This window comes from Ranitomeya variabilis, chromosome 5, assembly GCF_051348905.1.
Source record: "Ranitomeya variabilis isolate aRanVar5 chromosome 5, aRanVar5.hap1, whole genome shotgun sequence".
NCBI classification, from domain to species: domain Eukaryota; kingdom Metazoa; phylum Chordata; class Amphibia; order Anura; family Dendrobatidae; genus Ranitomeya; species Ranitomeya variabilis.
Genome location: NC_135236.1, coordinates 523,981,268 through 523,994,398, shown reverse-complemented (window position 1 = coordinate 523,994,398; position 13,131 = coordinate 523,981,268).

Here is a 13,131-nt window from a genome sequence, read left to right as displayed (position 1 = left end):
AAGGTTGGCAGCACCAAGGCAGCTGGCATTGGAGGCTGGGGGGGAGGGATTACCAAGGGCGCATGGTAGCAGCCAAACTGTTGAGGAAGGTGCAGGAGGCGAGGAAGAAGTGGAGGACGAACTGGCCCTGGGCATGGAAGACTCATCAGATGAGGGAGACCTTGATCAAATTTCTGTTGTGCGAGGTTGGGGGGAGAGGGCAGATGATGGAAGCATGATTCTCACCTCGCCACCACCAAGACAACAAGGACTTGGTCCTCCTGGATGCGCAAGACACTTGAGTGTCTTCTTGCTGCACTACCTGCAACATGACCCTCGGATTGTCAGAATCCAAAGTAATGCCGACTACTGGGTTGCCACACTCTTAGATCTCTGGTACAAAAGCAAATTTGGCAAAATAATTCCTGCCATAGAAAGTGATTCATGCATGCAGGAGTATCAGCAGAGACTGTTACAGAATCTAACATCTGCTTTTCCACAAAACACAAGTGGTGCACGTAGTCAATCTCTGAGTTCTAACTTGCCAACCGTGGGACTATCGAGTCATCACTCAAACCGTAACAGTGACATCGTATCTGGTGGTAACAGCAATTTTTTCCAATCGCTTCAAGATTTTTTTAGACCATCCTTTGCAAGGCCACAGGAGATAAGAAGTCTGACGCACAGCCAATGCCTAGAGAGGATGATACAAGAGTATCTCCAAGTTAACATCGATGCCATGACTGTGGAACTGGACCCTTGCTCATTTTGGGCTTCCAATCTTGAAAAATGGCCTGACTCACACCTTGGAGATCTTGTCATGCCCCGCAGCCAGCGTTCTCTCTGAACGTGTGTTCAGTGCTGCTGGTGGTGTGCTGACAGATAAGCGCACGCGGCTGTCCAGTGACAATGTAGACAGACTAACGTTCATCAACATGAACAAATCCTGGATCCGCAAGGACTTTTCTACCCCTGTGTCATCTTGGGGAGACTAAAAGCTTGATGATTTTTTAAAATCACCTCACCAACCGTTTTAGAAAACTCTGGCGAAATTGATGCCACTTAAGTGGTGTCTGTGGCCGGATTTTTGGAAAAAATGGAGACTCTTTGATTTAGTCTCCTTGCTGAGTTTTACATGACGTTGCCATTGTCAATTCCAGGTGGGTGGGGTCGTCTGCAGAGTTGTTTACTCATACTATGGCCTGGGATTCAGAGGTCTGCTCCAAAGCTTCAGTGTCTGTTAGTCAGCAGAGTAGCCCAGCCACCCACCGCCTGTTTACCTAAGTACTGTTTTTAACAGCATCTGGCCCAGGAAATCCTTTGGGGCCTAGTAGAATTTGGTGCTACTCAGCAGCGTACTTCACCCATGAAGCACGCTACACCGCCTGTTTACCTAACTACTATTTTGTAACGGCATCTAGCCCAGGAAATCCTTTTGAGCCTAGTAGAATTTAGTGCTACTCAGCAGCGTACCCCACCCATGAAGCAAGCTACACCACCTGTTTACCTAACTACTATTTTGTAACGGCATCTAGCCCAGGAAATCCTTTTGGGCCTAGTAGAATTTGGTGCAACTCAGCAGCGTACCCCACCCATGAAGCAAGCTACACCACCTGTTCACCTAACTACTATTTTGTAACGGCATCTAGCCCAGGAAATCCTTTTTGGCCTAGTAGAATTTAGTGCTACTCAGCAGCGTACCCCATCCATGAAGCAAGCTACATCGCCTGTTGATCTAATTACTAATTTTTAACTGATCTAGCCCAGGAAATCGTTTTGTACCTAATAGCATTTTGCGCTACTCAGCAGAGTACCCCACCTATGAAGCAAGCTACACCGCCTGTTTACCTAACTACTATTTTTTAATGGCATTTGGCCAAGGAAATCCTTTTGGGCCTAGTAGCAATTTCTGCTACTCAGCAGAGTACCCCACCCATGAAGCAAGCTACACCGCCTTCTTTCTTTCTCAATCTAACCCCTCGGCTCTGGGTTGTCCACTCTCCCTCCAGCTCTCTCCTTCTCACAGGTGGACTACCGCGTGTTTTCACACTGTGGCTAATCTTTTGGGCCCAGGCATAAGAAGTCGTCGAGGTAATGGATAATATGTGCCGCCTTACAAACGTCCATGATGACGCATTCGAGGAAGCAACTAAACGCCTCAAATAGTGAGCAGGATATGGAGAACCCCATGGGCAAACAGCGATCTATGTAGTATGCTCCTTCACAGAAGCAGCCCAATGGGAGGACACTATTCGGAGGCACAGGTAGTAACCGGAACGCCCCCTTAATGTCTGTTTTGGCCTTTAGGGTGCCCCTTCCCAACTTCTTGACCTGCCTGATTGCCTCGTCAAAGGAGGTACAGTACATAGTACTGTAATTGGTTCGATGTTGTCGTTTACTGACCTGCCCCTTGGATATGACAAATGGTGGATTAGTCTGAATGTATTGGGTTCATTTTTTAGCACAAGTCCCAACGGGGGTACCACTACGTCTTCTAAGGACAGTGTTCTGAATGGACCCGCTGCCATTCTACCTAAAGATATATATTTTTTTTTGTCAAGATGTCTGGGTGGGTGGTAGAGTGAGTTTAGATTTTTACTCCAGCCTTTCTTAACTTTAGAAGGGCATGACATGCCTATATCTGTGTCTCCTCCTCCTTTTACTCCTCCACCTCTTTTCTTTTCGCATGACTGTGTAATTGTGACTTTTCCATGTGTTTGTTGTGTCTTCTGAGCAGTTTGTCAGCTTTTGGACACCTTTTAAGGTGTTTTCTATGTGTTTTCCATGTGTTTGTATGTGTTTGTGTTTGCCTGCCATTGGTTTCAATGGGGTTCGACGGTGTTCGTCGAACAGTTCGACGAACAGTTCGGCGAACATCTCCCTGTTCGATGAACCGAACCAAACCTGAACACTAGGGAGGTGGCTCATCTCTAATCATTAAAAATGCCTGCTTGGCACGCACAAAATAAGCCCTCACATGACCCGAGATCCCGAAAAATGGAGATGCTACGGGTATCGGGTTTTTTTTAGCATAGTTTAGAATTTTTTTCACCACTTAGATAAAAAATAACCTAGACATGTTTGGTGTCTATGAAGTCGCAATGACCTGGAGAATCATAACGGCCAGTCAGTTTTAGCATTTAGTGAACCTAGCAAAAAAGCCAAACAAAAAACAAAAGTGTGGTATTGCACTTTTTTTGCAATTTCACCACACTTGGAAATTTTTTCCCCTTTTTCAGTAAAAGACATTGTAAAACCAATGGTGTCTTTCAAAAGTACAACTTGTCCCGCAAAAAATAAACCCTCACATGGCCATATTGACGGAAAAATAAAAAAGTTATGGCTCTGGGAAGGAGGGGAACGAAAAACAAAAACGCAAAAACAGAAAAGGGTTGCGGTCTGAAGGGGTTAATGTCCTGGAGGAGAGAAGGAGGTTGACACTCAGGATTTTACAGTACATGGCTCCATCCATTCTCCCATTGATGTAGTGAAGTAGTTCTGTTTCCTTAGCAGAGAAACACCCCCAAAAACATATTTCCATCTCCATGCTTGACTGTGGGGATGGTGCTCTTTCAGTCATCGGCAGCATTTCTCTTTCCTCCAAACATGGCAAGTTGAGTATTTCTTCCATTTTCTTACTATTGCACCAACAGTTGTCTCCTTCTTTCTCAGCATCTTATTTATGGTTTTGTAGCCCATTCCAGATTTGTCTTTGATCAGCTATGAACTTGTCCCTGACATCATTATGAATCTCTTTGGTGTTGACCTTGTTGTAGGGTTTAGAGTCTGACTGATTAATTGAGTCTGTGGACAGGAGTCTATTATATAGGGGACTGTGTAAGACAGCTGTCTTTATTGCATGTAATGAGTAAAATTAGGAGCGTCTGTGCAGGAGCAAGAATTCTTAATGGTTGGTAGGGGATCAAATACCTATTTTTCACTGCAAAATGCAAATTAAATTTATATAATGTATACAATGTGATTTTCTGGATTTTATTTTTGACATTATTTCTCTCAATGTTAAAATTAACCTACTATTAAAATTATAGACTGTTCATGTCTTTGTCAGTGGACAAACTTGCAAAATCAACAAGGGATCAAATACTTTTTCCTCCCACTGTACCTGGAAAGAAACAAGTGGCAATAGCACAAAGTGCACAGTTGCTAAACTGAAGTAGGAAAAGAGGAATGCATACCATAAAATGGGTATTTTCTAAATAGAGGGTTTTTTTTTTTCATTTTAAATACAAACTGCCCCTTTTGCTAAAATGAATTGTCAAGAATAACTAGGTAGGTTGCACGTCCCTAAATGATATTTTAGCCCCCCCCAATTTTTATTTGCCGAAGAGTACCAAGAGAAGTTGTACCTGAAAAGTTGTTGTCCAATTTGTCCTGAGTAGTGATGAGCGAATATACTCATTACTCGAGATTTACCGAGCACGCTCGGGTGTCCTCCAAGTATTTTTTAGTGCTCGGAGATTTAGTTTTCATCTCGGCAGCTGAATGATTTACATCTCTTAGCTAGCTTGATTACATGTGGGGATTCCCTAGCAACAAAGCAACCCCCACATGTACTTATGTTGGCTAACAGATGGAAATCATTTAGCTGCCGCGATGAATCTAAATCTCCGAGCACTAAAAAATACTCAGAGGACACACGAGCGTGCTCGGGAAATCTCGAGTAACGAGTATATTCGCTCATCACTAGACCTGAGTATGCTGATACCCTATTTGTTGGGGTAAACCCCTGTTTGGGCGCATGGGAGAGCTCGTAAGGGAAGGAGCACTGTTATAATTTTTCAACGCAGAATTGGCTGGAATTGAGATCGGACACCATGTTGCGTTTGGAGAGCCCCTGATGTGCCTAAACAGTGTTAACCCCCAATTCTAACTCCAACCCTAACCAGAACACACCCCTAACCATTATCCAACCCTAACCACACCCCTAACCCAAACACGCCCCTAACCTTAATCCCAACTCTAACCACACCCCTAACCCAAACACACCCCTAATGAGAAAATAGAAATAAATACATTTTTTTATTTTATTATTTTTCCCTAACTAAGGGGGTGATAAAGGGGGTTTGACTTATTATCTATAGCAGGTTTATATAGTGTGTTTTTGTTTGGCAGCTGTCACGCACTAAAAGACGCTTTTTATTGCAAAAAACAATTTTTGCATCACCATGTTTTGAGAGCTAAAATTTTTCCATATTTTGTCCCACAGAGTCATGTTAGGTCATGTTTTTTGCAGGATGAGTTGACGTTTTTATTGGTACCATTTTCTGGCATATGACTTTTTTGATTGCTTGTTATTACGATTTTTGGGAGGCAAATTGAACAAAAACCAGCAATTAATGAAATTCCTTTTTTGAGGGGCGTTTATACCTTTCCATGTGTGGTAAAATTGATACGGCAGTTTTATTCTTCGGGTTAGTATGATTACAGCGATACCTTATTGATATCTTTTTTATGTTTTGGCGCTTTTATACAATAAAAACTATTTTATATAAAAAATAATTATTTTTGCACTGCTTTATTCTGAGGGCTATAACTTTTTTATTTTTTTGCTGATGACACTGTTTGGCAGCTCGTAGTTAGCGAGACAAGATGACGTTTTCAGCGGTACCATGTTTATTTATATCCGTCTTTTTGATCGCGTTTTATTCCACTCTTTGTTCAGCGGTATGATGATAAAGCATTGTTTTTTGCCTCATTTTTTATTTATTTTTTTTACTGTGTTCACAGAAGGGATTAACTAGCAGGATAGTTTGATAGGTCGGATTGTTACGGACGCGATGATACTTTATATGTGTACTTTTATTGTTTTTTTATTTACATAAAGAAATGTATCTTTTTTGGAAAAGCACTTATTTTTATTTTTTTCTTTATTTAGGAATTTTAAAAAAAATATTTTTACACATGTTAATTTTATTTTTTTTACTTTTTACATTGTCCTAGCGTGGGACATCACTATATAAAGTCAGATCGCTGATCTGACACTTTGCAGAGCACTGTGTCAGATCAGCGATCTGACAGGCAGTGAAGGAGGCTTGCCGGCACCTGTTCTCAGAAAAAGATACTGAGAAGACACCTCCCTGCCAGACCCGGAAGGACCCCGCGGCCATCTTGGATCTGGGGGCCTGCAGGGAGAATACAGGAGGAGACCTGTTATGGACCTGGTGGTTAGGAGCACCTGGAATGACCTGATGAGTAAACTCAAAAAACGGAACTAGCTCTGGGAAAGTGGGAACTCTGCTGACTGCAAACTCTACTCCTATTGCACACACCAGAAATAGCCGTGGAGCGTACCTAACTCTCCCTAGACGCCTCTTCACAGCCTAAGAGCTAACTACCCCTAAAGATAGAAATAGAAGCCTAACCTTGCCTCAGAGAAATTCCCCAAAGCTAAAGGCAGACCCCCACATATATTGACTGTGAGTTTAGAGGAAAGTCACAAACACAGGAATGAAACAGGTTTTAGCATAGGAGGCCAGACTTACTAAATAGTCAGAGGATAGAAAAGAATACTATGCGGTCAGCATAAAAAAACTACAAAACCACGCAGAGTATGCAAAAAGACCCCCGCACCGACTCACGGTGTGGAGGTGCAACACTGCACCCCAGAGCTTCCAGCTAGCAAGGAAACATCATGATAGCGAGCTGGACTAGAATTTAGCAGTGCTAAGAAATATATTCAGGCAGCAGTAACATCAAATGAACTAGCAGGGACTTAGCTTCTGCTGGAGTAGACAGGTCCTCAGAGAAGACCAAGAGAGATCTGAACCAATTCTGATACATTGAGAGCTGGCATCAGGTAACGATCTGAGTGGAGTTAAATAAGGAAGCCAGCATAGCAACATAACGAGAGCAGCTGATAAAGTCAACCTAGTGACCAGCAGTTCCGCTCGAAGCCACCAGAGGGAGCCCAAGAGCCGAACTGTTATGACCCCAATGGCAGAGGGTCTCAGGAATAATTGCTAAGTCTGCAAACACAGAAAACCAGCTCATAGGGCAGTGGTAACTGGGCTGACCATATATCTAATCCTAGCACCACAAATACCAGCAGCCGGGGAACGTTCCTACGTTGATCCTAGACGTCTCGCGCCAGCCGGAGAACTAACTAACCCTAGAAGGGAAAAGAAAGACCTTTCTTGCCTCCAGAGAAAATACCCCAAAAGTTGGATAGAAGCCCCCAACAAATAATAACGGTGAGGTAAGAGGAAAAGACAAACATAAGAATGAGCTAGGTATTTAGCAAAGAGAGGCCCACTAGCTAATAGCAGAATATAGAAAGATAACTTATATGGTCAGCAAAAAACCCTATCAAAAATATCCACACTGGAAATTCAAGAACCCCCGAACCGTCTAACGGCCCGGGGGGAGAACACCAGCCCCCTAGAGCTTCCAGCAAGGTCAGGAATCACATTTAGTACAAGCTGGACAAAAATGAGAGCAAGCAAATAACCCAAAAAACAAAGAAGCAGGACTTAGCTTAATTTTGCACGAACCAGGACCAGCAGATAGGAGCAAACAGAATGTGTCTGATTACAACGATGCCAGGCACTGGACTAAGGTTCCAGGAGGTTTATATAGCAACACCCCTGAACTAACGACCCAGCTGGGTGCAAACTGAGGGAAGAAAATCCCAGAGTCATATCACTAGTAACCACAAGAGGGAGCCAAAAAGTCTAATTCACAACACAGAACTAACCAAAGTACCATTCATGACCACAGGAGGGAGTCCGAGAACGGAATTCACAACAGTACCCCCCCCTTGAGGAGGGGTCACCGAACCCTCACCAGGGCCCCCAGGCCAATCAGGACGAGCCAAATGAAAGGCACTAACTAAATCGGCAGCATGGACATCGGAGGCAACAACCCAGGAATTATCCTCCTGACCATAGCCCTTCCACTTAACCAGGTACTGAAGCTTCCGTCTCGAAATACGAGAATCCAAAATCTTTTCCACCACATACTCCAACTCCCCCTCAACCAACACCGGAGCAGGAGGGTCAATGGAGGGAACCATAGGCGCCACGTACCTCCGCAACAACGACCTATGGAACACATTATGGATGGCAAAAGAAGCCGGAAGGACCAAACAAAATGACACAGGGTTGAGAATTTCAGAAATCTTATAAGGACCAATGAAACGAGGCTTAAACTTAGGAGAAGAAACCTTCATAGGAACATAACGAGAAGACAACCAGAACAAATCCCCAACACGAAGTCGGGGACCAAAACAACGACGGCGGTTAGCGAAACGTTGAGCCTTCTCCTGGGACAACGTCAGATTGTCCACTACGTGAGTCCAAATTTGCTGCAACCTGTCCACCACAGAATCCACACCAGGACAGTCAGAAGGCTCAACCTGCCCCGAAGAAAAATGAGGATGAAAACCAGAATTGCAAAAAAAGGCGAAACCAAAGTAGCCGAACTAGCCCGATTATTAAGGGCGAACTCAGCCAATGGCAAGAAAGTCACCCAATCATCCTGATCAGCAGAAACAAAGCATCTCAGATAGGTTTCCAAAGTCTGGTTGGTTCGTTCGGTTTGGCCATTTGTTTGATAATGGAAAGCTGAAGAAAAAGACAAATCAATGCCCATCTTAGCACAAAAGGACCGCCAAAACCTAGAGACAAACTGGGAACCTCTGTCCGACACAATGTTCTCCGGAATGCCATGCAAACGAACCACATGTTGAAAAAATAATGGCACCAAATCAGAGGAAGAAGGTAATTTAGGCAAGGGTACCAAATGGACCATCTTAGAAAAGCGATCACAAACCACCCAGATGACAGACATCCTTTGAGAGATAGGAAGATGTGAAATAAAATCCATTGAAACATGCGTCCAAGGCCTTTTCGGGACTGGCAAGGGCAAAAGCAACCCACTGGCACGAGAACAGCAGGGCTTAGCCCGAGCACAAGTCCCACAGGACTGCACAAAAGAACGCACATCCCGTGACAAGGAAGGCCACCAAAAGGACCTAGCGACCAAATCTCTGGTACCAAAAATCCCAGGATGACCAGCCAACCCTGAGCAATGAACCTCAGAAATAACTCTGCTAGTCCATCTATCAGGGACGAACAATTTCTCCGCTGGACAACGGTCAGGTCTATCAGCCTGAAACTCCTGCAACGCCCGCCGAAAATCAGGGGAGATGGCAGACAGAATTACCCCCTCCTTGAGAATACCAGCCGGCTCAGGGACTCCCGGAGAATCAGGCACAAAACTCCTAGAAAGGGCATCCACCTTCACATTCTTAGAACCTGGAAGGTATGAGACCACAAAATCGAAACGGGAGAAAAACAGCGACCATCGAGCTTGTCTAGGATTCAACCGCTTGGCAGACTCGAGATAAGTCAGATTTTTGTGATCCGTCAAGACCACCACGCGGTGCTTGGCTCCCTCAAGCCAATGTCGCCACTCCTCGAATGCCCACTTCATAGCCAGCAGCTCCCGATTGCCAACATCATAATTACGTTCAGCAGGCGAAAAATTTCTAGAAAAGAAGGCACATGGCTTCATCACAGAGCCATCAGAACTTCTTTGAGACAAAACAGCCCCTGCTCCAATCTCAGAAGCATCAACCTCGACCTGAAAAGGGAGCGAAACATCTGGCTGACGCAACACAGGGGCCGAAGAAAAACGACGTTTCAGCTCCTGAAAAGCCTCAACGGCCGCAGAGGACCAATTCACCACATCAGCACCTTTCTTTGTCAAATCAGTCAAAGGTTTGACCACACTAGAAAAATTAACGATGAAGCAACGGTAAAAATTAGCAAAGCCCAGGAATTTCTGGAGGCTCTTCACAGATGTAGGTTGAGTCCAATCATAAATGGCCTGAACTTTAACAGGATCCATCTCGATAGTAGAAGGGGAAAAAATGAAGCCCAAAAAGGAAACCTTCTGAACTCCGAAGAGACATTTAGACCCCTTCACAAACAAGGAATTAGCACGAAGGACCTGGAATACCATTCTGACCTGTTTCACATGAGACTCCCAATCATCCGAAAAGACCAAAATATCATCCAAATATACAATCATGAATCTATCCAGATAGTTTCGGAAGATGTCATGCATAAAGGACTGAAACACAGATGGAGCATTTGAAAGCCCGAATGGCATTACCAGGTACTCAAAATGGCCCTCGGGCATATTAAATGCTGTTTTCCATTCATCACCCTGTTTAATACGCACAAGGTTATACGCCCCTCGAAGATCTATCTTGGTGAACCAACTAGCCCCCTTAATCTGAACAAACAAATCAGACAGCAGAGGCAAAGGGTACTGAAATTTGACAATGATTTTATTGAGAAGGCGGTAATCTATACAGGGTCTCAGAGAACCATCCTTCTTGGCCACAAAAAAGAACCCTGCTCCCAACGGTGATGAAGACGGGCGAATATGCCCTTTCTCCAAGGACTCCTTCACATAAGTCCGCATAGCGGCGTGCTCTGGCATGGATAAATTGAAAAGTCGGCCCTTAGGAAACTTACTACCAGGAATCAAATTAATACCACAATCACAATCCCTATGAGGGGGTAGGATACTGGATGTGGGCTCATCAAATACATCCTGGTAATTCGACAGAAACTCAGGGACTTCAGAAGGAGTGGAAGCAGAAATTGACACCAATGGAACATCGCCATGTACCCCTTGACAACCCCAAATAGACACAGACATTGATTTCCAATCCAATACTGGATTATGAACCTGTAGCCATGGCAAACCGAACACGACCACATCATGCAAATTATGCAACACCAAAAAGCGAACATCTTCCCGATGTGCAGGAGCCATGCACATGGTCAACTGAGTCCAGTACTGAGGTTTATTCTTGGCCAACGGCGTGGCATCAATTCCCCTTAATGGAATAGGATACTGCAAAGGCTCCAAGAAAAAACCACAGCGCCTGGCAAACTCCAAGTCCATCAAATTCAGGGCAGCGCCTGAATCCACAAATGCCATAACAGAGTAGGATGACAAAGAGCAAATCAGAGTAACAGACAAAAGAAATTTAGGCTGTACAGTACCAATGGTGACAGACCTAGCGAACCGCTTAGCGCGCTTAGGACAATCAGAGATAGCATGAGTGGGGTCACCACAGTAAAAACACAGCCTATTCTGACGTCTGTGTTCTTGCCGTTCAGTTCTGGTCAAAGTTCTATCACATTGCATAAGCTCAGGCCTCTGCTCAGAGGACACCGCCAAACTGTGCACAAGTTTGCGCTCGCGCAAACGCCGATCAATTTGGATGGCCAAGGACATTGACTCATTCAGACCAGCAGGCGTGGGGAATCCCACCATAACATCCTTAAGGGCTTCAGAAAGACCCTTTCTAAAAATTGCTGCCAGGGCACACTCATTCCATTGAGTAAGCACAGACCACTTTCTAAACTTCTGACAATATATCTCCGCTTCATCCTGACCCTGACACAAAGCTAGCAAAATTTTCTCTGCCTGATCCACTGAATTCGGTTCGTCATAAAGCAATCCAAGCGCCAGAAAAAACGCATCTACATTAAGCAATGCAGGATCTCCTGGCGCAAGGGAGAATGCCCAGTCTTGAGGGTCGCCACGCAACAAAGAAATAATAATTTTTACTTGCTGAATGGGGTCACCAGAGGAGCGGGGTTTCAAAGCAAGAAACAGTTTACAATTATTTTTGAAATTCAGAAACTTAGATCTATCCCCAGAAAACAAATCAGGAATTGGAATTCTAGGCTCTAACATCGGATTCTGAACTACATAATCTTGAATGCTTTGTACCCTTGCAGTGAGATGATCCACACAAGAGGACAGACCTTGAATATCCATATCTGCACCTGTGTCCTGAACCACCCAGGGGTTAAGGGGAAAAGAGAGACAAAACACGCTGCAAAGAAAAAAAAATGGGTTCAGAACTTCTCTTATCTCTCTTTTGAGATGCATTAACACTTTACTGGCCAGCTGTACTGTTATGGACCTGGTGGTTAGGAGCACCTGGAATGACCTGATGAGTAAACTCAAAAAACAGAACTAGCTCTGGGAAAGTGGGAACTCTGCTGACCGCAAAATCTACTCCTATCGCACACACTAGAAATAGCCGTGGAGCGTACCTAACTCTCCCTAGACGCCTCTTCACAGCCTAAGAGCTAAATACCCCTAAAGATAGAAATAGAAGCCTAACCTTGCCTCAGAGAAATTCCCCAAAGGTAAAGGCAGACCCCCACATATATTGACTGTGAGTTTAGAGGAAAGTCACAAACACAGGAATGAAACAGGTTTTAGCATAGGAGGCCAGACTTACTAAATAGTCAGAGGATAGAAAAGAATACTATGCGGTCAGCATAAAAAAACTACAAAACCACGCAGAGTATGCAAAAAGACCCTGACTCACGGTGTGGAGGTGCAACACTGCACCCCAGAGCTTCCAGCTAGCAAGGAAACATCATGATAGCGAGCTGGACTAGAATTTAGCAGTGCTAAGAAATATATTCAGGCAGCAGTAACATCAAATGAACTAGCAGGGACTTAGCTTCTGCTGGAGTAGACAGGTCCTCAGAGAAGTCCAAGAGAGATCTGAACCAATTCTGATACATTGACAGCTGGCATCAGGTAACGATCTGAGTGGAGTTAAATAGGGAAGCCAGCATAGCAACATAACAAGAGCAGCTGATAAAGTCAACCTAGTGACCAGCAGTTCCGCTCAAAGCCACCAGAGGGAGCCCAAGAGCAGAACTAACCAGTACCATTCATGACCACAGGAGGGAGTCCGAGAACGGAATTCACAACAGAGACCCTTGGAACAATGCGATCACATCGCGTTGTTCTGAGGGTCTCACGGAAGCACGCAGGGAGCCCCCTCCCTGCACGATGCTTCCCTATGCCACCAGAACACTGCAATCATGTTTGATCGCAGTGTTTTCCGGGGGTTACTATGCCGGGAGTGGTCCGTGACCACTCCTGCCACATACTGCTGTATGTCAGCTGTGATAATCAGATGACACCCGGGCGCGATTGGCCGCGCTCCCCCCGTGAGCGTGGCTGATCTCATATGACGTACTATTCCGTCCATGGGAATTAGGACCTGGGTCACATGGACGGGATATTACGTCCAATGGAAGAAAGGGGTTAATGGGGAAAAACTGAACTTTTTTGAAT